Genomic DNA, 13,138 nt, shown 5'->3' with positions numbered 1-13,138 from the left:
CCAGGAAAACAGCCTCTGGTGCCATCTGGTGGATGAAGGGAGGAGCCACAGACCAACAGGGAGAACAGAAAAAAAAACCCACAAAAGGGAACAAAAGCCCAACAGTCTTGTTGGGCTTTTGTTCCCAACAGCGCTTTGCTCCTGTTGGGAGCGCTTTGCTCCTCCCACAGAGCCTCCTTCCTACTATTAATATATCTCTTAGCATTTTGACGTCACCGCCGTTCTCGACTGACTACGTTAGCAACCGGGTTCCCATGGGCACCGTGTTGGTGACCCCTGTTTTGGATCAATAAAGTATTTTTGAATTGAATTTTGAATTTTTCTTCCAAACCATGCTTTACGACAGAGAGAAGTTTTCCCCATTTGAAGGTCCGAAACTGACATAGTTAATAATGAAAGCAGAAATATAATGTCACATCAGTCGTGTAAGTTTTAAAAATGTCATTGTGAACTTAGACTGGTTGGCCAGTAGGTGGCAGCATACGAAGTGATGAACAAGACAACGCGATACTTGCATTACCTGCATTATTTGTAGTCCGATTTCTCTGACGCACCAGTGCGTGCGTTCGTCAATGAATGTCATGGAAACGACGTTAGCGTCCTCAAGCCTATAAATGACGCTGACCTTCTGAGTTCTTTCCCCTTTGCGACGGGACTTTTGAGAGAGACGCCTGAAGGAGCCTTTACAGCCTCGGAAGGTTTGAGCTTGTTGAAAAGTCTGCTGTGCAAAACTTGTTAAAGAAGCGCTTGCTGAAATACGCACTTGCTGAAGAAGCCCGTGGATAAGAAACCTGCGAAAGACGGTTCCTGGCCAGGAGAAGCACCAACAGGGTGACCAGCTGGAAGGTTAAAAATGCTCTTTTATTTTTTAATAAACGAAAGCAAGTTATTACTAAGACATTAGTGACTTGTTTAGTTTATTTTGTGTGTGTGTGTGTTTTAAAGAAATACTGACTGCTGTAGAAAAAAAAGACTAGTAGCATTCTTTGCTAGCATAGATCGTTCTTAACTAATGAGGTTTTTTCTGAACTGAATTTCGCTGGAAATGTCAGGAATGTTAAACTGTGGTGTAGTGATTTAATGAATATATGTATTTTACTTAATTATAGTCAAACCAGTTAAATTAACGTTAAATTTCTGGAAAATTAGCATGGGTTTTGACCGTTATTTTTTGAAAAATGCCATGATAAACACTCAGTTTCCATGGATACGCTAAGTGAAATAAGTTAAATATTTAACATTAGGTTTTGACCGTTATTTTTTGAAAAATGCCCTGACAAACATACTTGGTTTCCATGGTAATCACATCAGACTAGCGGTTTATTAGGACACTCGAAGACGCTTTACATAAAATTTCCATTCATGCACACGTTCACACACTGATGATATTAAGCTAATGGATTGTAGCCACAGATGTTATATCGTGCCAGCAATAAACTCCAGCTAAAGGTGGGAGAAGTGTCTTGCTCAAGGACACAACGACAGAGGCGGACCATTGCAGGGCAAACTCCTACCACTGTTGCCCCAGTAATAAGCATTATAAGTGTGTGTTTGTGTTTGTTAATGATAGAACATTAGTAGGCAATGAATCGTGTATAGATAATAAGACTTTGAGGCATCATGCACACATAAGGGATGCAGATTATTATTTTAATGATTTTGTCTGGCTTATCTCCAGACAAAATATAATGGCAATTTTAACACTGGATATGGATTTCTTAACCAAATAAACAGTTTTATTTTTGTAGGAGGGAGCCCCTGGAAACGGAGGAAAGGCCACTTATGTCGGCCTGTTTATTTAGATCCCCAGTCTTTAAACTTAATTAATTTTACAGGTTTACATTTCTGCTGTTGGCTATATGTGGGAGTATGAAGGTAGTACTGATGAGGTGTCAGACTTGCTGTCTTTGTGATTGTGAAAAATTGTGGAGCTCAAAGGAATTTAGTTTGATTAACTAGAATTAACATTTTGGTAATTTACAAATGCAATTGGAAACATATATTTCTAAACTTTGATACTTTTAAAGTATTAAAGTTGTGTAAGCAATGATTTAAGTGTAATAATTATGAATGGATCACATATCTCATCCCTGGCTATTGTTAAGAATGATCAAATGTACCTGAGCATCAAAGATTTGTGAGGATGGGTTGTTATATAAAGGTAAACTGAGTAACTTGTTGCAGTCTTATTTCATTCACACTTATGGCACAGTCTAAGATTACAGGTGTTTCAGTAGCTATTAAGACATTCTAAACACAGTGTATAGCTCTTTAATTTATGTTTCCAAATGTTTAATAGTTTATGGTGAGGGATGAATTGCCAATAAGTCTAAATTTGATTTGTTGTCTTTAATGATTGATTGGTACCAAGATGAAGCTGCAAGTTTGTTTGTCTGAGTGGCGATGCTCCATACATGTTTGATCATTGAGTTTTAGAGTGTGTTCTGGTTTTTATGTAAAATTGTATTTTTTGCTGTTTTTTTGTGACTAAAGATAAGCTATATTTGTTTTATCTCTTAATTCCCGTCTTTATTGTATAATCAAATACAATGGCATAGCAATAATATTGTTAATTAAATATATTCAAGAAAAACAAACACATTCACAAACCTGGGTTATTGTATTGTTGGTATTTTAGTTCCCTCAAAACATTGCTTTGGACTTTTGTGAAGGTCTAGATCCTGAATTATAGCTTGTTTTGCTTTGTTTTTTCCTTTGCAGCTCAGACCATGGCGCTTCCAGCAGATGGATCCCCAAAGTTGGAGGGACTTCCAGACAATGGTAAGGAACACGGTAAGTTGTGGTCAAATGAAACCGACATGGTTTCTGAAGACTACGGAGAGGGGTTGAGGTGTAGTTCACCTCCGCAGTCTGTGGACTGTGCTACCAGCTCCAGTGGTAGCAGTGCTATCAGCTCCAGCGGTAGCTCTACTACCAGCTCCAGTGAAGATGAGGTAGGTAATGCCTGTACTATCAGCTCCAGTGGTAGCTCTACTACTAGCTCCAGTGGTAGCTCTACTACTAGCTCCAGCAGTAGCTCTACTACCAGCTCCAGTGAAGACGAGGTAGGTAACGACTGTACTACCAGCTCCAGTGAAGACGAGGCTAATAATGAAGACCAGGATGACTTTTATTCCAGACTTCGGATTGTCCAGGTCCTTGCACCAAACATTAAATTCCTGTGGGGCATAGGAGTGCTTGAACAGTCATTGAAACATCTCAAGTCGAAGCTTGATCAGCTGAGCTCCGCTGTGGACCGTGGCAGTGCTGCGTCGCTGCGCTCTGAGATTCTTGAGATTCTTCCCCCAAATTTCAAATACATAAAAGACATTGGGGTAGCTGAGAAGCCTGAAGAAGACACGGCTCCTTGTACTTCACTTGAATTCACGTCTGGACTTGACAAACAGGAAGAGCCCATTTTGCGTCCAGAGAACTCCAGACCTATTGGTACCTCGCAACACCATCAGGTAGGTTTGGAAGAGGACGGGGCTTCTTTGACTTCTGGCCGCGCCAGGAGCATTACACAGAAGGTGGATGCTGCGAAGGAGGACAACCCACCATTAAAGCTTAGTTTTGGTACAGTGCTTCCTTCCAGCTTTGACAAACCGGAAGAGCCCATTTTGCGTCCAGAGAACTCCAGACCTATTGGTACCTCGCAACACCATCAGGTAGGTTTGGAAGAGGACGGGGCTTCTTTGACTTCTGGCCGCGCCAGGAGCATTACACAGAAGGTGGATGCTGCGAAGGAGGACAACCCACCATTAAAGCTTAGTTTTGGTACAGTGCTTCCTTCCAGCTTTGACAAACCGGAAGAGCCCATTTTGCGTCCAGAGAACTCCAGACCTATTGGTACCTCGCAACACCATCAGGTAGGTTTGGAAGAGGACGGGGCTTCTTTGACTTCTGGCCGCGCCAGGAGCATTACACAGAAGGTGGATGCTGCGAAGGAGGACAACCCACCATTAAAGCTTAGTTCTGGTACAGTGCTTCCTTCCAGCTTTGACAAACCGGAAGAGCCCATTTTGCGTCCAGAGGACTCCATTCCTATCAGTGCCTCGCCACAACCTCTGGCAGGTTGGAGAAATTTAGTGACTTTTTGCCGCGCCATTAGAATTCCAAAGAAGGTGGTTGATGCGAAGGAGGATGACACACCATCCAAGCCTAGCGATCGGGTAGGTTCGAAAGAGGACGTGACTCATGCGACATCTGTGACTGGCATAAACGGAAAGAGGACAAAGGACAGTGATGCTGAAGAGCAGCCCCCAGGAAAGAGGACCAGGGACACTGTTGCTAAAGAGGAGCCCCCAGCCAAGAGGAGTAAGGACACTCTTGCTGAAAAGGAGCTCCCTGCCAAGAAGACCAGGGACAGTGTTACTGAAGTGAAACTCCCAGCCAAGAGGACCAGGAATAGTGATGATACTAGACAGGAGCCCTCTGCCAAGAGGGTCAGGGAGAATGAAACTGAAGATGTGCTCCCCTCCAAGAGGACCAGGGACAGTGTTGCTGAAGAGGAGCCCCCAGCCAAGAGGACTAGAGACACTGTTGCTGAAGAGGAGCTCCCAGCCAAGACGGCACAGTAGTATAATGAAGATCCCATTTGGGACGAGGTCCTTCAAAGTATCGGCAGAAGGATGGCATGGAGATATGGTAAAGAATGGGAGGACGAGCCCATTCCGTCAACCCCTCTGTTCATTCCATACCGAAAGACAGACCATGAAGATCCTATTCTGTTATCCCCTGTCCTCAATCCCTCACCAAGGACAGCGTGTGGGGATCCTGGTCTGTCATCCCCTATCCTCAGTCCCTCACCAAGGACGTCGTGTGGGGATCCTGGTCTGTCATCCCCCGTCCTCAGTCCCTCGTATAGAATGGCGCATAAACTTCCTGTTTTGTTATCCCCTATCCTCAGTCCCTCACCAAGGACGTCGTGTGGGGATCCTGGTCTGTCATCCCCCGTCCTCAGTCCCTCGTATAGAATGGCGCATAAACTTCCTGTTTTGTTATCCCCTATCCTCAGTCCCTCACCAAGGACGTCGAGTGGGGATCCTGGTCTGTCATCCCCCGTCCTCAGTCCCTCGTATAGAATGGCGCATAAACTTCCTGTTTTGTCATCCCCTGTCCTCAGTCCCTCACGAGGGACGATGCAAGAGGATCTTTTTCTCTCATCCCCTGACGTCAGTCCCTCACCATCGACGCACTGTGAAGATCCGGTTTTGTCACCCCGCGTTTTCAGTCCTTCACCATCAACACACCGTGAAAATCCAACTTTGTCATCCCCTCACTTCCGTTTCCAGATGGAGACTGAAAAGGACATAGAAGAGGAACCGACACCTTCAACATCTGGTGGAACTACAGCAAGAGTGAGTTCCAGACACGTGTGGTTTAGACCTCGCTACGTTTCAAGTGACTCTGATTAGATTGGGATCCGTAAAAACTGAGGACCTATGTGGGAGATCACATTAGGACATATCATCATTTCTCTGTTTTGTTTTTTTTTTGTTTTATTAAAGCCAATGGGTTTCTAGCAAGCCTGTGGAAGCCTTAGGTAGCGCCTTGCACCGGGGCTTTTCTTTATCCCGCTGCTAGATGTAGCATTTTAGATGTTGAGGATTCTGGCAGGACTCAGGAAGCCTTAGGTAGCGCCTTGCACCGGAGTTTTCTTCATCTTTGTGTCTTCCTCTCATCTTCCCCATGTTTCAGGGTGAAATAGCGGTTCTTCCCCACGCGGTGCTCTCCGATATAGTAAATTATTCTATTCTGTTCCTCCACTAATCCACTCTCCAAGGTTTTAATCTTTCAGGTTTTAGCTGCTCATCGCTGGATCCTTTCGTCGTCGTCCATGTGGTTCCTGTCCTTCTGGACCCCTTGTTTTTCACACTGCTTGTAAGTTTTTCCACATTCACATGATACTGCTTGCCTCCTGCTGGTGGTGGGGAACATAGGCTTTACTAAATAAAAATAGAAATAGAAGTTATTAGTAATTTACAAAGTGCTCAACCACATAGAGTTAAAATTTACATTAAGTAAGGAATGCTTGCCTGACAATACGTTGTATCAGAAACCAAATTAAAGCATCAGGACAATAAGAAATTAGAAGACAAAGGAGAACATAGACATAATTTATGATTGAAGGATTTAATTATGAGCTTTTATTCAGAGAGACACTAGAGAACAGGATCAGAGGAAAGGAAATGGAGAGCATGTGGAGTAAAGTTTTATGTAGATAAACTATTAATCTCATGAAACAAATTGTTTATATGGCCAATAGCATGTTCATGTGTTACAACACAGAAAAATCACAAAAGAAGAATAGATATTAAAAAAATACCCGACCCAAGTTCAGACTTCTCAGATTTCTGATTCTCTGATCATCCCAGGTTGGATCTCCTCCGCCTGTAATCCTCCACCTTCAGCACCACCAGTCAGGTGGAGGAAGATAAGAGAACCCAGTTGACAAAAAAAGTAAGAAAACTTATTTTTATTTTAAATATGGATGAAATTGAGCTCAAATTTCAAAATTGTTCTTCCTTCTGTCCACCTATATTCTATTTGTTAACCCTGTTGTCTTTTCTCTGGATTTCATTTCTACATCAACTCATGTCACATGACATGAGTTGACCAACAATTAAAGCAGAAGACCAGCGCCGCCTGTAATCCTCCACCTTCAACACCACCAGTCAGGTGGAGGAAGATAAGAGAACCCAGTTGACAAAAAAAGTAAGAACATTTACTTTTACACAACAAAAAATGTTCAACACACAGAACGTCGAGGTCAATATTCAAATCTATTTCCTATTTCCTGCTGTACTTTCTCCTCACTGACATTTTTGTTTTGTGTGTTTGTGTTTTTTACTGAGTCTTTTCATAACAGCAGAGCTTTGTGTTGATGGAAGGAGGATCAGGAATAGAGCAGAGGACCTGCTGATCTACTGGTTCTAGTAGATTTTATAAATGGTGAGGTCATGATTATGACTTGATCAGAACGTCTGATTCAGTCATCTGTTAGATTCAGATTCTGCAGATCAATAATGTCTGATCGTCCCAGGTTGGATCTCCTCCGCCTGTAATCCTCCACCTTCAGCACCACCAGTCAGGTGGAGGAAGATAAGAGAACCCAGTTGACAAAAAAAGTAAGAACTTTTATATCTACGCAACATGACTAATCATTTCAAATATAGCTGCAGAGAGCTGAGCTGAAAGTTAGAAGCTGTCTGCTGTTCATGCATATTTTCCTCCTTAACTTTATCTTCTCTCTTTATTTCATTTCTCTGTGAACTCATGTGATGACTGGAGTTGACCAACAATTAAAGCAGAAGAAGACCTGCTCCACCTGCTGATCTACTGGTTGTAACAGCTTGTGGGAAAGGTGAGGACATGATGATGACTTTGATCAGAAAGTCTCTTCCAATAATCCGTGATTTAGACAGAGATTAAGGAATGTGTGTCTGATCATGTGATGATTCGCCAGCATCACTGGACCAATCAGGCGAGAGAAGACAGAGAGGACTGAGGACTAAAACGAAAATACTCTGCCTGCCAAAAAAGGCAGACGATCCAGTGGCCCCAGGTTTACACACCATCTGCTGGTACTAAATACATTTTTTACAACCTTAACTTTTCAGCCATTCTATAGTTGAGATTATTTTCTTAATTATTCAAGAATTGAAACCTTGGTTTTCCTTCCTGTTAGATCATATAAGCAAAAAAATAAACAAATTTTAACGTGCAAAAAGTTTATTTACAGTGAGCAACGCTAAAACACTTTTATACATACAGTGCAGTAAACAATTCTCATTAAATTCCCCCCCGTTGTGACAGGTTTGAGGCAGACTGACCGCTGGGGAGATGGACCTCACCTGGCACCATTACTCTGGATGTAACAGGTAGGTGAGCAGAAACTGAAGCTGCTGAGACATCTCAGAAAAGTTTCAGCATTTAATGACGTGCGTTGGACTCTGCGTTTCTCAGATTTGTTCTTCTGTTTCCTCAGCTCGACTCTCCTGTCCATTAAAACATCAATGACTCGAGAAGCGGACAGCGAGGTTTCTGGTGCCTGGCTGGAGACGAGATTCTGATTATTCAAGAGCCAAAACAAAACGTCAGAATAAATAGTTAGAAGGCAGATTTGTTTTCTATTTGTTATTGTTTTCATTATTAATGCTCCATAACACAAAATTCATCAGTGCTGTAACTCTTGAGTTGAATAAAATGTTCTTCTTTCAATCTGTTATTTCTGGAGTCTTTTTATTTGAACCATAATCATTTTTGGAAACGTTATATATTAAAGGAACGCCCACATTTTTAATAGAACTTCATAACTGATCAAAGCACAAACTGGAGAACAGGTTTAAAAGAAATGTTTTTTTTAGTGTGAATTCATTTGTAGTTACATAAATACAAAATTCACATCTTAAAAACAAACACAAGCCAGTCACACTGAAGAAGTTTCCAGATGTTGACCTTCGACCCTTAGCTTCAACTGATTCACTGAAGGGTTGGGTAGAAATGTTACCCAGAGAACGCTCTTTTTCCTCATGGACTCATAACCAATGAAACAAACTGGAAGAACTGGAAGCTGAACCAGTTGGTGGATCAAGTCGGTCAACTCCAAGTAGCCAACACCGATCGCCTTTGAAGCTTCACAGCTCTGACTCTGACTTATGAAAACCTTTCCTCCAGTTTGAGCCGAGACTGTGGAAGGTTTATTTTTACGGCCTGCTGCTTCTTCAGTTGCTGTGAACCAGAGTGACAAACAGGAGGAGTGAGCAGAGAGAGACGGCGCCAGTCAGGACGGCTTTCACCAGCAACACCGTCCAGCTGCCCGGCATGAAGACATGAGACGGACATTACCGGCAAAATAATCTATTACAATAAGAGTTTGGCTGAAATATTTTTGCAACGACTGAGAAATATGAAAAAAAACAAAACAAAAAACAACCAGACTTAATCATAAAATGATTAAGTCTGGTTCTTTGTTGACCGCTACACAGTGGTCAACAAAGAACCAAGACAGAAGCTACAAACCTTTAAGTCACCATGCCGAGTTATGAAACAAAAAGAAAAGCCATAAAGCCATGCAGAACATGAATCTTTTTGATTTTAGTCTTATTTTCTCCAGTTTTCCTAAACGATGAACCTAACAGTTAACATTTGATGATGATGATGTATTTGTTTCCCAACCATTTGAAACGCTGACATTTTCATACGTCCACTTCACATTTTAAGTGCTGCTTTGCATTTATCTGTTACATAAAATTCCAGTAAAATGCAAAAAAAAAAAAAAGTTTGCGATTGTTGCAAGACAAAATGTGAAAATGACTGAATGCTTTTGCAAAAGCACTGCAACCAGAACGATTGGTTTGGGTGAATTTAGGGACCACCAAGAAATAACGCAACGTTTTCTCCTCTTGCATATTTATTAAAATCCTTTGTTTTTACATAGGGTTGCATACAATCTCTTAAGAGTACAGCGGAAGGAAAGTTTAACGTGGAGAACAAAACCAACACAGTATAACCACTCTGTATTCATGTTAAAACTCACTGCAGCTCTCGGCCATCAGCCCAAGAAACCAACAAGAAAAGCGAGCAAATGCCTTCAGTTCGTAGCATTGTGTGTGCAAAACAGGGAGAGTCAGGTCCCAGGGCCCATTTTCCAGCAGCTTCCTTACGTTGCAGGCCACAGAAAAATCTAGGAATTTCCGGTTGCCTTCTATCTTCCGTCAGGGCTGCCGTGCATTTCCGGTGTGTAAGTTAGAAGAACAATCATGACCCACAGATGCAGCACCGCCTGAAGAAAAAACACAACAAAACAAAAACTGATTAAACACTTTGAATGTATTGTCAGACGATAAACTATCCCATGTGGTAAAAACCAACAATGTTGTTGTTTTGAGACCATTTTCAACTAATATGGACAGGCGATATGTCCAGGGTCAGCAGCCCTCATGACCCAACTATAGGGATAATTCATGATAATTAATGGATGGATAAATGTGCTCTTAATGTCATGTTTTATTACTTTTGTTTGAGATAGATTGGGTGTAAGGATAGATAAATACATCTCCATAATGTTTCCTTATTGTTGCTTATTCTAGATTGTTTGTTACTAATATAATTTTAAATAAAGATTTAATAAAGATTTGAAAATAAAAAAGTGACTTACCACGTGACAGACATACAACGTGACATATCACGTTTTGTAGCCATTTCTTTACTATTTAATTTGTATTTTTAATGTTGAAAGTCTTCTTGGGTGTTTTAAAAGGCGTTGGCAAATAAAATACGTTATTATTAGTATAATTATTATAACACGGTCGGTACAGGAAATAGTGTCACTAGCGCCCCCTTCATTTCCGGAATGAAATAGTCACATTTCCATATAAGGTATGAGTACTCTGTTGTAACTTAATATTTTGTTTGGCAAAATTCTTTATTCATAAACAAAGAGTGCTGAGATCATCCCCAGTTTTTAACATCTTCTTATCTGAATTCCAGTTATATTTGAAATCCTTGAAATGTATTGAACCGTATGAATCCCTGGCTGAAATATTAATGGAATTGCCCACTGATGTATATTAATCCTAATACATGAATCCCCCTTTGCCTTTTTTTTCTTCTTACTATTACTTATTGTAATACTAATTTTCTATTATCAATATTACTCTGTATTCCATTTTAAATATGCCTCTTCTATATGTGCCTTATACAGAATTCCACTACTGTAATTGCCTTATTTGTTTCTGATTAATTTGTTTAAAAAAAAAAAAAAAGTGTTCATGTAACGTTATGGTGACGTACCGTATGTGTCGGTGACACCTGGCAGACATTTCTGTGTTTGTACTGTTATGTACTTTGTATCTCAATAAAGATCCATTAAAAAAAAAAAAAAAAAAGGTGTACTTGGGTGTACTTGCCCTCACCTGGTAGACATCATGTTTTCCTTCCGGTTCACACCTCGCTGTTTGCTGGCGCTGCACGCCAGCCGCGTACTAATGCGCTCTTGAATGATGCGCTTAACGACGCACTAATCGCTGATCGATCCTTCTTGTGGTAAGAAGCTTCTCTTAGACCCTTAATGTCTGTTAGCCTAGCCTTAGCTAAAAAAAAAGTTGGTTTCACAATGGAAAAAAAAACGATTCATCAAATTGTGCATATTTTTCAAATCAAGCAAAAAGAACTGAATAACGTTTGATTCGTTGTTATTAATTTTGCCGTAGAAAAACCCCCAACAAAGCTCCTATTTGCTGTTTGTCCATGGACAAACTCCTCAACAGTCACCTGGCAAAAAAGTGGGAAGGAGGCTCTGTGGGAGGAGAGCAAAGCGCTTACTGGCGAGTCAAAGCATCTGAATTTATTAGGTCTCTATATGGCGATTAACATAAATCATTAAAAAAAAATTTATTTTCCATTCATCCATTTCTATCTAAGGGGAACACACTCACACCTAGGGAGAATTTGGAGTGACCAATGAACTCTTACCTTGTTGTCATGTTTTTGGAATGTGGGAGGAAACCGGAGTACCCGGAGGAAACCCACGCATGCACAGGGAGAACATGCAAACTCCTACAGTAGTTCTGGGAAGCGAACCCACAACCTTCCGACTGCAAGGCAACAACCTTACGGACTGAGCCACTGTGCAGCCCGCTATAGAATGGCGCTACTATTAATATATCTCTTAGCAATTTGACGTCACCGCCGTTCTCGACTGACTACATCCGGGGTCTTTCGTCGCCGGGTGATCATCATCCGGGCCTTTTCACGTCACTTCCGTTGAAAACAACACCACGTGCGTTGCCCATGAACGCAGTAGCTGTCACTTCCAGCGGGATTAAAAGCAGCATTTATTTGACGTATAAATGCAGACTGGTTGAAGCTAGTTTGAACCAAAACAGTCAAGCTTCGGAGAAGGTAGGGGCTGAGTTTGTAGCGGCTATTTTGCTGGCCAAACGGAACCACCGGTCAAGGAAACCGGTGTCGCTTGAATTAGCTCATGTCCTCAAATCTCCAAACACGTTCAACGTTCACCTTTGAAGGGTTTTGTGAAAATAGCTCATGCTAGCAAACGCTTTGCACCTCGTTATGCTCCTGAAGTAATTTGTGAAATGCAATTAAATAACATTACATTGTAAGAAACTGAGACTTGGAAGCTAACGTTAACTTGAGGCAGCAAACGCTGACTGCAAACCCGGCCGCTTCATCTGCTCAGTGACGTCACTGAGCTCACTGCTCAGTGACGTGTTGGTGGTGGCTCACACCGTCGCTAACGTATTCCGTCACACACTTTATCTCTCTTTTCTTTTCTCTTCCATTCACTGAAATTGATGAGAAATGATTTGTGTTGTGCACAATCCACAATCTGTTTTGTTGTTTTCTTCTCCTCTGACTCCCCGTGTGAATTTTCTCACGGCGCCTCAGAGTCTCAACCGAGTTTGAGAGAAACGGGAGACTTGAGGGCTCAAGGTGAGCTTATACCTGCTGCCCCCCAACACACACACACACACACACCGCTTCCCATGTAGCGTCAGGCCCGCGCTGCTTTGCCCTGAGTGTGTAGGAGTTGCAGCAGTGTGTTGTTGCAGCTTTGTTGCTGCGGTTGCATGGCTGTGTGACGTGCCGCTCTACTAACGCTGCATGCTAGCTGAAGATTCAAAGTCTGCTTTAATTCTGCTGAAATGTCTCCGGTTTCTGTTGAGATTCTCCAAAAATATTCCTTTACATGATCTATGAAAAACCCAGAAAGCGGTGGAGGTTTTTAGTAAAAACTATTTTAAAATGTCACATTTTGGTAATTTAAAAGAAAAATGGATATGAAAAGTAGAAATGTTTTTTTTTTTTGCTTGTTTCTTCTCTGGTTTGTAAAGCCAGAGAAGAAGAAACGACCAGAATTTCTTTGTGTTATTTACTAAATAAATAGATTTAAATGTTAAGCCAATAATTACTGGGGTTTCAAATCAAAATGACACAAAAGACAAACAAAATAGATTTATTTCAAATAAAACTCATATACATTAGAATACTGAAGTTACAAAAAGATTTTATACTGTTATGTAAAATACATGTTTTGAAGGAATCCCTTTGATCTTATAAATTAGTAAGAAGACGTGGAGCTTCTGCTACATGAGGAAACATGGAAAGAGCT

General features: G+C 41.3%; 1 long non-coding RNA gene across 2 annotated transcripts; it reads left to right on the top strand.

Moving 5' to 3' along the window:
• The first annotated feature begins 7,208 nt into the window (after window positions 1-7,208).
• Window positions 7,209-8,223, top strand: LOC116708732 (uncharacterized). Of its 2 annotated transcripts, none has more exons than XR_004336761.1 (4): window positions 7,209-7,366; window positions 7,469-7,586; window positions 7,819-7,887; window positions 7,991-8,223. It is a non-coding gene; the product is annotated as an uncharacterized LOC116708732 (long non-coding RNA). The 2 variants fall into 2 exon arrangements; XR_004336760.1 differs by having other exon boundaries at window positions 7,212-7,366; window positions 7,819-7,883.
• The last annotated feature ends 4,915 nt before the right edge of the window (window positions 8,224-13,138 follow it).

This window comes from Xiphophorus hellerii, chromosome 19, assembly GCF_003331165.1.
Source record: "Xiphophorus hellerii strain 12219 chromosome 19, Xiphophorus_hellerii-4.1, whole genome shotgun sequence".
Lineage (NCBI taxonomy): Eukaryota > Metazoa > Chordata > Actinopteri > Cyprinodontiformes > Poeciliidae > Xiphophorus > Xiphophorus hellerii.
The sequence above is the reverse complement of the archived record's forward strand: the minus strand, read 5'-3'. Positions and strand labels throughout refer to the sequence as shown.